The sequence below is a fragment of the Benincasa hispida genome, chromosome 8 (assembly GCF_009727055.1).
Source record: "Benincasa hispida cultivar B227 chromosome 8, ASM972705v1, whole genome shotgun sequence".
NCBI classification, from domain to species: domain Eukaryota; kingdom Viridiplantae; phylum Streptophyta; class Magnoliopsida; order Cucurbitales; family Cucurbitaceae; genus Benincasa; species Benincasa hispida.
The window spans coordinates 58769327-58784562 of NC_052356.1; the positions used below are offsets into that span (position 1 = coordinate 58769327).

Genomic DNA, 15236 nt, shown 5'->3' on the forward strand with positions numbered 1-15236 from the left:
TTTCTACCAGGCTCTTTACCTTTAACTTCCATTGTTATTTTGTATTCAGACTCATTTATAAAATGGAATTTACTTCTCTATATCTGTTCACTCTCTGTTATTTACGCATGAGTAGCTAAATCTGTTGAATGGGTTGAGAAGCACTTAGCTAGCTTAACTGGGGATCTTCATTCTACACGACTATCTTGTATTATGTATGCTTCATTTGTCCATTAGAGATATTTGGAAGGGTAGTCTAAGGACAGGTTCTAGGCTTGGGAAGGTCAGGTCAGAATCTAGGCTCGAGAGAATCAAATTAGAATGCATAATCAAGAGATAGAAGCTTAGGAATAAGCACTGCTTGCTATTAATGCATCGCATGCATCCTAGAGATAGGATATGATTGTATGCGGTCACCTTGCCTTTATGCATCTTGCGTCATTGCATAGGAAAAGAGTAGAGACTTAGGAATAAGCTCTACGAACACTTTTGCATTCAACACATGCGTCCTGGACTAAGGAGTATCACATTTTCATTGGAAAATGACTTGCTGTGCATGGTTGTAGCATGATCGCATAGTTTGATGCATTCCCAAGTCACGCTAGCTAAAGACCTTCTCAACCCGTTCATCCGCATACTCAGTGCATCTATCACACACCTGACTTTTCTCAAATCCGCCGCATTTGTTATTTTTTTTATCATCACAAACAACAACCTTAACAACTATTGATTTATTTGGTTACCGCAAAGTTTTCACAAAAATTACCATCGCAACCTGTTTTCACAAGTCCCTGAGTTTGACCCTGGACTTACCAGGAACTCAGTAGGGTTTACACTTGGATTCCACTGAGAAAACTTGAGTGCTCAATGCATTTTCATCAATGCAATTCATCCTTAATTCCAAACCATAAAATAACGCATCAAGTTTTTGGCGCTGTTGCCGGGGACTTCGGCAAAATAGTGTGCTAACGATAATTTTTCTAATTTCTTTGCAGATTCTCAATCTCTGACAAATTACATTTTAATGCAGACTAAGAGACAACTGCCAGCAACAGGAGAGAACACCAAGAATGGCTGAACAACTGGACGCAAGGGCCAGAAACACGAATAATATAATGGTCAGCCCCATCCTTTTGGCGAATGATCGCAATAAACCCATCCGGGACTATGCGTCGCCTAACCTCTATGATTTCTCTCCAGGAATCATGAGGCCGACGTTAGATGGATCGAGGTTTGAAATGAAGCCGGTAATGTTGCAGATGATCCAGGCTACGGGGCAGTTTGGAGGAAGGCGTGGCGAAGACCCGCATGCCCACCTCCGGAGCTTCATAGAAATCTGCAACACTTTTGTGTTCTCGAATAACTCAACCGAGGAAATTCGATTCACTCTGTTCCCATTCTCCTTGTGTGATCAAGCAAGAAAATGGGCATATTCTCTCGGACCGGGGGAGATAACTTTTTGGGAACAGGTGGTGGAAAAGTGTATGAAAAAGTATTTCCTACCAACCGAGAATATTAGAAGAAGGAAATTTATAACAAATTTTGAACAAGAAGATGATGAATCCCTCAGGGATGCCTGGGTGAGGTTCAAGCGGTTGGGAAGAGACTGTCCACATAATGGCTTACCAGCTTTCCTGTAAATGGAGATTTTTTTTATCAGGGATTGAGTCCCTCTTCGTAGACCACTGCCAATGCGGTAGCCGCTGGTGGTCTACTCGACAAAACATATGAGGAGGCAAAGAGTATACTTGATTGTATTTCCAAAAATCACGAGGATTGGCGGGAAAACGATCAAAGATTAAGAATTAAAGATAATGACGCAAACAACAGGCCATCGCATCCCTGCAGAGCCAGATGACTGCGATGATGAGTTTAATTCAAGGCATCGCAATTAATAACACGGGAGCGAAGAAAGGGCAGGTTAACGCAATCGCTCAAACGACGGAAAGTTGTATCATTTGCGGAGATGCTCACTCGATGGAAAAATGCCCCGAGAATCCACAGTCAGTATGCTTCATGAGAAATAATCCATTCTCTGATAGATACAACCCTGGGTGGAGAAACCATCCAAATTTCGCATGAAAATCAACAACAAAGCTTCCAACCTGTGGTGCAAAAAGGAAGGCCACCCAGATTTTTCCCACAAAATGACGGTCAGATAAGCAATCATGCTAGTTGTTCACAATCACTGCAATCTTTGTCTTTAGAGAGCTTGTTGAAGCAGTACATTGAGAAAAACGAATCAGTGCTTTAGAATCAAGCAATATCTATTCAGAATTTCGAAATTCAGATGGGACAAATCGCGGACAAGTTGAAAAATAGACTGCAAGGGGCGTTGCCGAGCTCAACTGAGCTTCCTCGCAATGCTGGGGGTAAAGGGAAGGAACAGTGCTTAGCAGTCTTCTTTCTAAGCGACAAAATGACTGCGGAAGAAGGGGAGAAGCCCAATGCGACCAACTTAAATGCAGTGACAACCGAAGATTTGTTGACCTATAATTTAGAAAAGCCCGAGAAAATGAACCCCGAAGTTGCGTCCACCCTCAGACCTCCAGATCTTGAGACAGAAGAAGTCCAACCACCAGAGCTCCGCAAAGATTGAAAGAGGAACAAAATGAGGAAGAAAAGATCGCAATAGTGACCACAACGCAAAATGTTATGATCCCACCGAAAATGGGTGACCCAGGTATCTTTACGTTGCCATGCTTTATCGGAGGGGTCTACAGTGGCCAAGCAATATGTAATCTTGAGGCAAACATAAACATATTGCCACTATCAATCTTCCAACGATTAAGTATTGGCACACTCACGCCCACAAAAGAAGCTCTCCTACTCGCGGATAGATCTCGAATACATCTTGAAGGGGATCTAAAAAATGCCGCAATCTCCATTGATAAATTCATCTTGCCGGCAGACTTCCTCATTTTGGATTATAAAGCGGATGAAGATGCGCCCATCATATTGGAACGACCATTCCTTTTGACCGGTCGCGTTCAAATTGATGTGCGCAAAGGGGAGATTGTAATGAACATTCATGGGGAAAAACTTCGGATTAAAGCAGTAAAGATCCCAGAGGACAAAGAAAAGAGGGAAAAGCCACCGTGGACATAAACAACCCAGCTTGGAATAAGCGGTCCCTGAGTTATTATATGATTCAACATCATCAGGGATGAAACTCTTTTGAATATCCTTTTTGCTGCATGAATACTTCATGAACTTTCATCATACTCATTATTATCTATTATTGCAATTACTTTGTGCTATCTGCAATTTTCTTATTCTAAAAAAAAAAAAAAATTTGCGGTACAAGAATGTTGTTTTGTTTAAAATTATTTGACCCTCTCTCTGTTTTTTTTTGCAATGATTAAGGCACTGGATTGCAGAGATATTACACGAAGAAGCAACTTATCTTATTTCATCACCGCAATCCAAAGAAGATAGATCGCCGCAAAGAAGTATGCATCAATATACAATGCGGGCGACAACGTAAATTTGGGGGTTGTATTCTTCCTTCACTTTATTTCAAATTTTGCACTATCGCATCGCAAAGTTTTATCACTGCATCCTCTTTGATTACCGCAATCATTTGACATGGATAACTTTAGTAGATACCTCATGCTGTCTCTTTGCCAATTATGATTTCAATGATGAAAAACATGCTTCTATTTCTTTCATATATACTAGAGTCAACTTAACTTTAAGATAGTCACATCATGAAATATTTCTAGAAGTTAGGGGTTTGCTAGCTTTCTTTCAAACTCTCTTTATGAAGCATTCTAAGAATATCGCATGAATTATTTCAATCTTTTGGCAATGAGGACATTGCCGCATTTTAAATTTGGGGGTGATTTATTTATTTTCGACCTTGCAATTCCAAAAAAAAAAAAAAAAAAAGAGGAAAATAACAACTCCACTGTCAACGCAATGGGAAAACCTATGTTGACAAGAGTTAAGTTGAGAAGGGCACTTACCTGTAGTTGGATGTCCGCATGACACACGTGGGTGCAAGCCAAAACGAAAGTAAGTCGTCAGAATCAACGCATAAATAAATGACCGCAACTCCGTTGTCAAATAGGTATGAGTTTAGTCTGAGAAAGAGCGCATTGTTCGTAGTTGGATGTCCGCATGACACACATGGGTGCAAGCCAAAACGAAAGCAAGGCACTTAGATCAACACAAGGTCAGAAAAAAAAAAGAATGTCAAGAAATATGCAAGGATAAAATCATTTGACACCCCATTGGAAAAGTTTTATTTTTGAAATAAATCATGTGATGTCCCGAAATTTAGTAAAGTCCATTTTAAGGATAAGCTTGCGGTCCCTAGATCTTAGAATCATTTTAAGAGGAGACTTGAATAAGACTTAAGGAAACTTTGGTATATAGGATTTGAACGAAGTATCCTTGAGAAATCTAGGAAAAGAACATTGCGATCGACTTGCTAAAGGAAATCTTTAGCTTATGCTTGAGGACAAGCATTGTTAAATTTGGGGGTGTGATAACAGGCAGAAATGCACGTTATCATAGTACTAAGTTCTTAAACAATGCTGGCTTGCATGGATAAAATATGTTAGATTGCGTCTAAAAAGCATAAAATTCATAATATTGCAGTCGCATGCATTCATTGCATAGGAACAATTGATTTTTGTATTTTTATGCAGAATATGCATTGACGCAAGGCAGAAATTGTGATCATAGGAAATCATTGGTTGAGCGTAGCATTACCGCAAGGCTTTGCGGTGATTGTGTTCACAAACATTTGCTCAAGAAGGATTGCTGCAACCTGGTCGGCACAACTTGGTGGCGCATCTGGGTGAAAGGCATAATTTATCCCGTTGGCACAGAAAGCCGATGATAGTCGAATCCGAATTAAGTTGACAGCTGCTAACGATAACAAGTACATTCAGCTTTTCGGTGACAAATATTCGATGCATCAGTCAGGGAATTAAAGCCATCCCATCTGTGCAATCATGAGAGAGAAGCCGCCTTCACCTCGAAGCTCTATAAAAACAGAGGCATCCTTCAGGAAAGGGGTTCCACCAGTTCATAAATTCACCATATCACGAGTTCACAAGTTTTGTTCATAGTTTAGATTTTCTTTTATCTTAAGGAAAATGCAAGAGAAGGAGATTATGCCGACAGATCGTTCCGGTAAGCTTGTGAGACCGCTGAAAGCTTCAAGATAAAAAAAAGGGCCAACTCTTGCGGAAGCAGAAATATCTTTTGAACCGAATATAGATTGCCAGTGTAAAAGCCTTGGGCAGCAAGGGATTGCTACCAGACTCTCTACCTTTAACTTCCATTGTTATTTTGTATTCAGACTCATTTATAAAAATGGAATTTACTTCTCTATATCTGTTCATTCTCTGTTATTTACGCATGAGTAGTTATATCTGTTGAATGGGTTGAGAAGCACTTAGCTAACTTAACTAGGGATCTTCATTCTACACGATTATCTTGTATTATGTATGCTTCATTCATCCATTAGAGATACTTGAGAGGGTAGTCTAAGGACAGAATCTAGGCTTGGGAAGGTCAGGTCAGAATCTAGGCTTGAGAGAGTCAGATTAGAACGCATAATCAAGAGATAGGAGCTTAGGAATAAGCACTGTTTTCTATTGACGCATCGCATGCATCCTAGAGATAGGATATGATTGTATGCGATCACCTTGCCTTCATGCATCTTGCATCATCGCATAGGAAAAGAGTAGAGACTTAGGAATAAGCTCTATGGACACTTTTGCATTCAACACATGCGTCCTAGACTTAGTAGCATTGCCTTTGCATTGGAAAATAACTTGCTATACATGGTTATAGCTTGATCGCATAGTTTGACGCATTCCCAAGTAACACTAGCTAATAACTTGTAGAAATACAAGTTATTGTGGCTCTTAAGTTGGAAAAATTAGGATTTTTAATGATAAAATCTCATCATTTTTAAAAGAAACGCATGGAATTACTCAAACATTAGCAAACTCATGCAAAATAATGTTTATTACTAAAGTACTGCGACACTAATGCATTATATTGCAGGATTTCAACAAGAGGCTAACGCAGGAGTAAGAAGTGTCGCAGGAAAAGTCTAACGCATGGGCTATGCGTCGGAGGGATTCAATGCAAGGAAGATTCATTTATTTTGACTGTTTGTGTCAAATCACCACTTGCAAGCATGAGCACCTACAACGGGCGGTGTCTGAAAAGCATCTGAGTGTCAGGCGGCTGACCAGAGTATGGATTTTAATGCTGCCTATCATCAAGCTGGAGAAGACCAACGCTTATAAATAGAAGAAATCCCTCAAGAGTTAAAAGTTCAGAAAATTCCAAGTTCTCACTCTCAATATTAGTCTCAGTATTAGCTTAGTCTTAAATTTAGATCTTTAAAGCTGTGCCGTGGTGTCGAGAAGAGCAGAAGGGAAGAGAACCACCATCACCGTCGATCAAGGAGCAGAGGAAGCCGAGCTTGAGAGAGACACTTCGTCCAATTCTTATACAAGTGATTGTACACAACTAGAATTGAGCCCAAGAGGACAAGAGATTGTACTCTGCGGCTTGACTTATTTCATTTCATCTCATTTATCGCTTTCATCCTTTCATTTGATTAAGTATTGATTTTGTAAAGACAATCTGTTTCTTTATAAATTCACATATTTGATCTATCATACTTTGCCATTGTTTATTTCTTGTTTATGTTGGATGCATCTATACTTCATGCAAAATTCCATTTCAAATGCTTAAGCCAACTAAAATTGGTAAAAGCATCTTTAGCTTAGACTATTTGAGAGAATAACTAAGCCAGCGTCAAGTTAGAACGCCTAGCACATCTAGAGATAGATTCACTGTTGTTTTATTGCATCCTGTGTTTGACACATACATCCTAGAGATAGGTTTTGTATGTTATTCGCATTGAGAAGTGTCGAATAGAGTCTAATGCATAAACAAAGATAAAAAAATCATCTCATTCATCACATTCTAGTTCGTGTACATCCAACTTAGATCGACGCATACCACTTGCATTAAAATCCATTTCCACACGACCCATTATTCTCTACTCAACCCTTTTGTATCTTCTTGCATACACACAACACCTTAGTGTAAATAACACATTTCTCCATACATTTAGGATATCCCTACAATAGTTATAATGTAAGGTCTGTGTTAACTTAATCTGAATCCCTGAGTTCGACGCTGGACTTACCAGGAACCTAAATTGGATTTATACTTGGATCTGATTTAGGAAAACTTAAACGTCAATAGAGGAGTGTCATGTGTTCTGTTGCACATCTCTAACGCACCAATGCATTACGAATACACTAACGCGTTACGAATACATCAACGCATTATTCATACTTAGAACTTATTTTTCCAAATTATTTTATACAATACACTCCTAGCTCGAATCACGAAAGCAACGAACACTAGCTAAAGACCTTCTCAACCCGTTCATCTGCATACTCAGTGCATCCATCACACAACTTACTTTTCTCAAATCCGCCACATTTGTTATTTTTTTATCATCGCAAACAACAACCTCAACAATTATTGATTTATTTGGTTTCCGCAAAGTTTAAATAAAAATTACCATTGCAACCTGTTTTCACAAGTCCCTGAGTTTGACCGGACTTACCAGGAACTCAGTGGGGTTTACACTTGGATTCCATTGAGAAAACTTGAGTGCTCAACGCATTTTCATCAATGCAATTCATCCACAATTCGAAACCATAAAATAACGCATCAGTAATTTAGGAGGGGGTGTGACACAATAAATTCAGAAAAAAATTAATGAACCCCTACATCATTGAATTTTGCAATGATACATTCAGTGATTTGGAATAAATGTCACCTTAGGTTGTACAGTTATTCCTATCACTGAAGTGAGATAGTCTCAATCAAATATTATCCTAGAATAACTCTTTATTCATATAATATTTAATTACCATTCATTTCGTCAATAAATTATTAACTACCTTAATGCTATACTGTAAGTGTAATCCTTCATTTTCAATCTTAAAACCTCGCTTCAACCAGTCTGACTCAGGGAAGAACATAATTGGTGCAATTGGTTATAGTGGTCTTATCCATTTCTGGAATTTGTAATGCCTTTCCCCCATGAAAATACCTTTCTAAGTGAGGGTGCACCCAGAGCACCATGAGGTCGAGCATGAAGGAAACATTACAAAATAATGAAGGAGACCGCAGGATATGTTGTCACATGTCCTTCTCCCACTTACTGTTAACACTTTGTCCATTTACCTTGATATTGACCCATGCAAATACCTTCCTAAGGGAGGTTACACCCAGGGCACCACGAGGCTGAGCATGAACCTCACCCTATGAACTGTTCACGAGAATGTGGATGGACAAACGACATATCATATAAATATTTTTCTTCCCACTAAGCCTTTTACCTTTTGGGTTTATAAACTTAGAAAAAAATAGCTAAATTATTTTAACTAAGTTCTTGTTAAATTTGTTCAATATAACGCTTATATTGAATTATTTAACAATATGTGTTTCATTAAACTCTTTTAATGAAAATAATCACTTATTGCATGCTTATAAATATTTGCCCAATTCACCTTCTAGGTCTGTTCCCAGGTAGAGGTGTTACGTTTCCGTCTGCTTAATCAGTATAAGCAGAACATTCCTTAGACAAAGGTGCAGGAAATCGGAAGCGAGATTTCCATGAGCAGCGGAACAAGACTATTCCAAATTACAATCATAAATGAACAATACATTTACAGTCGACTTTAAACAAACGATTATACAATTCAAATGCAGAAATTATAGCATGAACAACAAATGCATAAAGAGAACAAACGCTACACATAATGGCAGAAGCGTCTCCATGCTTTGTTGCACACAAACGCTCGAACAACAGAAACCTTGAATGCCCGATCTACACGACCACAACACTACAATGAACACAGCATGAACACTTTGCACTCGTCCTCAACGATCTCGTCAGTCACAAACTCCTCCGCAACAGTGAACGACCTCCACAACACCACGAATAGCCTCTAGAAAAACAAGGAAACCTTGGTATTCTCGGTGTGAGAATCCAGAGGATGGGCTCTGTTCGAACTTGGTATGAGGCAGATGAACGGAGGAAACAATGATCGCATACACGACTGGGCAAGTGGGAGATGGCGGAGACCTATCGTATAGGTCGCTGCCCAATCGTTTAGATAAAGCTAAGTGATCATCTAGCAAAAGCTATGCGATCGTTTAGCTCGATCTGTCACCTACAGACACTACACGATTGTTTACCTTGGGCCAGCGATCGTCTAGCAAAACTATGTGATCGTTTAGTAAATACTGAACGATCTTTTAGCTCTACTCTGCATGATCGTTTAGCTCGCCCAACCGTTATTTATTAAATCCGAATTTACTTGACGACTTTGTGAGTTTCTTTTGTGCGGAGAGAAAACTCAAAAAAATTTCAAACTTTTGAAAAAAGGAAAATCATTTTCCTTTTAAACTCACGGTTACCATGATTCAATACCCCCACCCACTACTTTGGTTATTTAAAAGAAAAAGAATTAATTATCCAATAATTAATATTATTATAAACATAAATGATAACCAACTTATCATACTATATTTATAACCTATAGTTTTATTATTTCATCACATGAAACATATAAACCATAGTTCTTTTTGTATTCCATGGTACTTAATGTAAATCTCATTTCCATCAGTCCTCCACTACATGTATCTCATACATCATACCGATTATATCATATATAATCAAAATACCTCTTGTCAATTTGAACATTTCAAATCAACACCAAGAACTGATTCTTAATTGAATCCATTGAGCTACCAAGGGGACCTCATGGACCTGTAGCTCGAATCTTCAATAGTACGTGAATAACTGACTAAACTCTTTAGTCATGGGATCCACCATCCGTTAACTACCAGGCACTCCACTAAAGACCGACAACTGAACTCTCCTTACCATAGATATATTATGTATCTATCTTAACCAAGCAGTGCGACAACCCTTAACAGATCGCTCGTAAGTATACTTGGGCCAATAACCGTTATGCTTCTGTAGTTACATCTATCTCCTTAAGTACCACTGATCCCTCTAATGAACATAAGTCATAATCTTACTATGACTGAGTCTTCTCTTCCAAAGAGAAGTTGTGGCCACTATGTTCAAGCCCCGGAATCAACCCTTAAGGGAGCAATCTCTCTACTTATCCCTGCTTCGGGAAAGAAGTGAATTCCATATTATAAATTGAGTTCCTAGCTCCCATATTAGACAAGTCCCCAAAAAGTTAGGCATGTTGAGTTGGCAATCTGGCCACTCTCACCTATACTAATATAAAGACCGCCCTCAAAGGCAGGAGTTCCCAAAACACTCAGGATTGAGGTCGTGTCACCTATGGTCGTTTAGGTGAGATGAAAGTCTCTCGTATCAACGACATTATATACAGAGTCTATTCATCTCGTGGTCTAAATCTTATACAAACTGTTTGTATAGGACACCCCCGCTCCACGTCTCCACACGAATGGTTAGGATCTACCATCTGTAGTAGTTTACAACACTTGCAAACCTCTACAAAGCGGGCCACATCCGTAGTGTCACTAGGATCAAGTATCCCACCTTAATTCTTATACTACAGATATATTTAGGTTATCACTTAAGGCATGATCCACTTGTATATCACATATACATGCTTAAGTTCACATAAGATAACCAAGGATATTTGTTTATTGGATATGAGTAAATGCCATAATTAAATAACACTTATTTTATTCATTGAACAATGTGTATCTTTACAAAACAACAAGACTCTGGGAGAATTAGGACACCAATTCTAACAATCTCCCACTTGTCCTAATGACTCAGAAGACTAATGTACAATACAATATAAAAATGTACAATATACAATAAGCTAGGGCATACCCCAGTATCATCTTCTACTTGCCCTAGACAAGATGCTGCATGTTCAGCAGACCCAAACTCTCCAGGTTACCCCCGAATACATTAGCCGTGAGGGCCTTTGTAAAAGGATTAACAACGTTGTATCCTATAAGCATCAAATACTTGTCTCCATATACAAGCATGTAGTACCTCGTTCTCCGAAGATACTTAAGAATCGTCTTGATCGCCGTCCAGTGATCAAATCTTGGATTGGTCTGATACCGACTGACAATCCCTACTGCATAGCAAATGTCGGGTCTAATACACAACATTGCATACATTAAGCTTCCTACAACAGAAGTATAGGGAATCCATCTCATCTCCTCAACTTCTTGAGGTGTCTTAGTACATTGATCCTTAGACAAAATAATTCCATTCCTGAAGGGTAATAAACCCCTCTTGAAATCCTGCATCCTGTACCTGATCAACATTTGATCAATGTACGATGTCTGAGACAAGGCTAACTATTTGTTCTTGCGATCCCGAATAATATGGATCCCCAGAACATACTGTGCCTCACCCAAATCTTTCATGAGGAACTGGGCAGCTAGCCAACTTTTAATGTCAGTTAGATACCCAACATCATTCCCAATGAGTAGGATATCATCCACATATAGTACCAGGAAAGCTACTGAGTTGTTGATGATCTTCTTGTAAACACAAGGCTCATCAATGTTTTGGTCAAAGCCAAACGACTTGACAGCAGTGTCAAATCTGATGTTCCATGATCTAGATGCTTGTTTCAGCTCATAAATGGACCTATTAAGCTTGCAAACTATTTGCTCTTGATCTGGAACTATGAACCCCTCTGGTTGTAGATGGTTTCCTGAAGATTACCATTTAGAAAGATAGTCTTGACGTCCATTTGCCATATTTCATAATCATAAAATGTTTCTATGGACAGGAGGATCCTGATAGACTTTAGCATGACAACAGGTGAGAAAGTTTCCTTATAGTCAACTCCCTCAACCTGTGTATAACCCTTTTCCATGAGTCTAGCCTTAAAGGAACCCACCTTTTCATTTACACCTTCCTTTTGCTTATAGATCCACAACCACCCAATAGGTCTTACCCCATCAGGTGGATCAACAAGCTCCCAGACGTTATTGAAGTACATAGACTCCATTTCCTGGTTCATGGCCTTAACCCATTCATTTTGTCAACATCCTCCATTGCTTTCTTAAAAGACAATGGATCCTCGACCCCATCATTCGTAATGACGTTTTAGGCTTCAGTCAAACCCATGTAGCGATCCGGTGGGTTCATAACCCTCCCACTACGTCAATGCAGTCTCAACTCTTGAGCCGGTTGACTAGACATCTGATAACGGGCAGAAATGCTCGTTATCATAGTGCTAAGTTCTTAATAAATGTTGGATTGCATTGATGAAATTTCTTAATTTGCGTTCATTAAGCATCAGTTTCTTAATATTGTGGTCGTATGCGTTCAACGCATTAGAACAGTTGATTTTTTATTTTTATGCACAATATGCGTTGACGCATTGCAAAGAATTGCGATCATAAGAAATCACTGGTTGAGCGCAACTTCACCGCAAGGCTTTGCGATGATTGTGCTCGCAAATATTCGCTCGAGAAGGATCACTGCAACTTGGTCAGTGCAACATGGTGGGCGCATCTGGGTGAAAGGCTAATTAATTGCGATGGGACAGAAAGCTGATGACAATCGAATCCGAATTAAGTTGACAACTGATAACGATCACAAGTACATTCAGCTTTTTGGTGACAATTATTTGGCACATCAGTCAGGAATTAAAGTCGTCCCATCTGTACAACCATGAGAGAGAAGCCACCTTTCACCATGGATGCTCTATAAATACCAAGGGCATTCTTTAGAAAAGGTGTTCACCGATTTTACAATCGCTTGTTCCCCAAGTTCACGCCTCTGTCCATACTTTTCCTTTTTATTTTAAGGCGGAGCAAGAGAAGAGTGGTGGTGCCGGAGATCGCTCAGGGCAACTCGAGAGAGAACCTTGGGGCATAGAAACAGAGAGCGGGCCGACTCTCGCGAAAGCGAGATTATCTTTTGAGCACGAGTAGAAAAACATTGTAAACGCTTGGTAGCAAGAGATTTCTACCAGGCTCTTTATTTTATACTTGCATTGTTATTTTGTACTTCATCTTCATATTTATACAATGGAAGTTCTATTTCTACATCAGTTCACTCTCTTAATATGTATGAGTAGCTAAACTAGTCGAATGGAATGAGAAAAACTAAGCTAACATGACCTAGGAAGTTCATTGCTTGCGATTGTCTTGTTTTATGCTGTGAAAAATACCCTTTAGAGTTACTTGAGAGAGAGTTTAAAGAAAGAAACTAATGACTCGAGAGAGCTAGGTTAGAATCTGGACTCGAAAGAGTAAGATTAGACTTTCATAAACAAGAGATAGGGACTTAGAGATAAGCTTTGTTTGTCAACTTTTATCGCATGCATCCTAGAGATAGGAATGATATTATGTGGTTGCCTTATTTGTGTGAGTGCTATCCTGTCATTGCATAAATAAGAATAGAGGCTTATGTGTAGGTCTTATAGACTTATTGCATATATCACATGCGTTCTAGTATTAGAAGTCGTAGCATTCGCCTCGAGAGATGATTTACTATTGTATGTATGTTGAATGATCGCAAAGCATGAACACATTCTAGGAAGTGTTAGCCAAAACCGTTCTCAACCCGCCGCATATTCATCGCATCTCCCATTTACCAACTCTTTTCAAACTCTGCCGTATTTGTTATTTATTTTTCATCAACATAAATAACAAACCCAACAATTTATTTATTGATACGGTTACCGTAAGGTTTTCATAAAAATTACCAATGCAATCTGTTTTCACAAGTCCCTGTGTTCAACCCGAGACTTATCAGGAAACTCAGAGAAATTTATACTTGGATTCCACTGTGGAAACATGAGTGCACAACGAAATTTCCTCAACGTATTGCATCCACATTTCCACTTCATAAAATCAAGCATCAAGTTTTTGGCGCCGTTGCCAGGGACTTCGACAAAATAGTTTGCTAACAGTAATTTTTTTGATTTCTTTGCAGACTCTCAATCTCTGGTGAATTACAACCTGGAGATTGAGAGAACGTTTAGAAAGAGATTGAGAGACCGTCAACAACAACCACAATCAGACAAAGAAGAGATGGCGGAGCAGCTTGGAAATGGAGCACCAAATGACAACAATGTCATGGCGAATCCAATTATGTTGGCAAATGATCGCAATAGACCTATTAGAGACTATGCATCGCCAAACCTCTATGATTTCTCTTCAAAAATCATGAGGCCTGCCCTCGACAGAAGCAGATTTGAAATAAAATCGGTGATGCTGCAGATGATCCAAACTGCATGTCAATTTGGAGGAAGGCATGGCGAGGACTCGCACGCCCACCTCCGAAGCTTTATTGAAATCTATAATATTTTTGTGTTCCCGAACATCTCTGCCGAGGAAGTTCGACTAACGTTGTTCCCATTTTCTCTCTGTGATCAGGCTAGAAAATGGGTGTATTCTCTCGAACCGGGAGAGATCATTTCTTGGGAACAGGTAGTGGAGAAATTTATGAAGAAGTATTTTCCACCTACGGAGAATGCCAGACGAAGGAAACTGATTACAAATTTTGAACAAGACATGGACGAATCGCTTAGCGATGCTTGGGTGAGGTTTAAGAGGTTTGTTTGGAACTGTCCACATAATGGGTTGCCAGACTGCCTTCAAATGGAGATTTTCTATCATGGTTTGAATCTCGCTTCGCAGACCGCTAAAAATGCGGCAGGCGCTGGTGGTCTTCTTGATAAAACATATGATGAGGCGAAGAATATCCTGGATCGCATCTCTAAGAACCATTAAGATTGGAGAGAGAGTGACCAAAGATTGAGACTTAGAGACAGTAACGCAAATAATGGTGTTATTGCTTCATTACAAAACCAGATGACCGCAATGATGAATTTAATCCAAGGAATTGCGATCAGCAGCCCAACACCGGAAACTGGGCAAATTAATGCAATCAGTCAAAACACCGCAAGGTATGCGACTTTCAGTGATGGGCATATGATGGAAGATTGCCCACAAAATCCACAATCTGTCTACTTTGTAAAGAATAACCCTTTTTCGAATACCTACAACCCCGAGTGGAGGATCCACCCCAATTTTGTTTGGAAGAATCAACAATCAAATTTCCAACTTGTGACACAGAAAGAAGGGCCACAAGGATTCTTCCTTCGCAACAATGGTCAACCGAGAAATCAAGCAAGTAGCTCACAACAACCACCACAATCCTCTTCTTTGGAAAGCCTATTGAAGCAATACATAGAGAA

The 15236-nt window shown here is 39.3% G+C and overlaps 1 non-coding gene across 1 annotated transcript; it reads right to left on the reverse strand.

Annotated features, from left to right (window-relative positions):
- Positions 1-1496: 1496 nt before the first annotated feature.
- LOC120084333 lies at positions 1497-1603 on the reverse strand. Its single transcript, XR_005483693.1, has one exon. It is a non-coding gene; the product is annotated as a small nucleolar RNA R71 (small nucleolar RNA).
- Between the last annotated feature and the right edge of the window lie 13633 nt (positions 1604-15236).